Source organism: Tupaia chinensis, unplaced genomic scaffold (assembly GCF_000334495.1).
Source record: "Tupaia chinensis unplaced genomic scaffold, TupChi_1.0 Scaffold000348_1, whole genome shotgun sequence".
Taxonomy (NCBI): domain Eukaryota; kingdom Metazoa; phylum Chordata; class Mammalia; order Scandentia; family Tupaiidae; genus Tupaia; species Tupaia belangeri.
In genome coordinates, this window is record NW_006159842.1 from 926,196 (window position 1) to 927,592 (window position 1,397).

Sequence of the window (1,397 nt, forward strand, 5' to 3'; positions counted from 1 at the left end):
CTACACCCTAGACTTCCTGCCGAGATCTGAGGACCACTAAGTGGGTGACCCCTGCTGGCAGAGTCCTCCCTGCCCTGCACTCTGTAGGTACTCAGAATGTGGGGAACACAGCTGTTAAGAAGGCACAGCAAGGGACCAGGAGATGGCGTGGTGTTAAGGTGCTGGACTCCCACATGGTCAACCACAGTTTGAGTCCCAGACTTGGTGGCTTTCTCATTTTCTCTCTCTCTGAAAAAAATTTAAAAAATAATATTAAGGACCATCAGTTGGTGTAATGGCTATGTCGTTGAACTTCCATGTATTCAACCATAGTTCGAGTCCTGGACCCAGTGGCTTAAACTCACGCCAGGTGTGTGCGCGTGCCCAAGATCCCGAGAGGAGAATGGATGGCCATTCCCCTGGGAAGTGATTTCTCACTTTTTGTCTCTCTGTCTCTCTGGCAAGTGCACACATTCTATAGCAAAAACCTCTCCAAAAATAAAAAATAATTATTACAAATAAATTTTAAAAAGGAGGCACAGCTAGACAGGGCTCAGGGGGGAGTGTAGGTGGCCATTTCCTCAATTCCTCAGCTTCATGGAGTCTGGCTTTAAGGATGTGAAGAGGAGGTTAAGAAAGCTCCGTCTTGGGGCCAGCAGGTATGTGAGGGTTGAGGCATCGGATCACCACCTCGTTGACTGCAGTTTGAGTCCCAGACCCAGCAGCTTGCTTTCTCACTTCCCTCCTCCTCTCCCCTCGGGTGAGCGTACGTGCCTTGTAGTATATTTAAAAGAAAAAAAATCATAAATAAAATTAAGTAAATAATTCTTAAAAAAAAATGAAAACAAGTTTCATCTTGGATCAGCAAGTGGCATGGTGGTTAAGGTGCTGGATTCCCACATGGTCCACTATGGTTCGAGTCCCAGATCCTGAAGCTTAAAAATTATACCAGGCGCACGTGCATGGTGCCCAAAATCCTAGAGGAGAATGGAGGAGAAAGTCTGTGGCATAGCCATCCTCCCAAGGGGGCGATTTCTCCCTTCACTCTGTTGATTGCACGTGCCCTATGTCGAAAACCTAAAAAAAAAAAAAAAAAGCTCCACCTTGGGGCCAGGAGGTGGCATGGTTAAGGAACTGAATTCCCACATGCAGAAACAGGTGTGAGCCCTGGACCCAGCAGCTCGGAAATCACACCAGTTGCCTGTGCGTGTGTGCCCAAAATTCCAAGAGGAAAATGGAAGAAAAGGGGTTGCAGGTGTGGTCATCCCCTCTGGGGAGGGGGTGGGTGTTTTTTTTTTTTTTTACTTTCCTTCTTGGCTCATGTGCCCTATGGCAAAATCAAAAAGAAAGAAGAAAGAAGAAAGAGAGAGAGAGAGAGAGAGAGAGAAGGAAAGAAAGAAAGAAGAAAAAGAGAGAGA

The 1,397-nt window shown here is 46.5% G+C and overlaps 1 protein-coding gene across 8 annotated transcripts in view; it reads right to left on the reverse strand.

Moving 5' to 3' along the window:
• The window catches only part of DRC12 (dynein regulatory complex subunit 12 homolog), a 16,440-nt gene that overhangs the window by 6,820 nt on the left and 8,223 nt on the right, over positions 1-1,397 (reverse strand). The window lies entirely within an intron of this gene.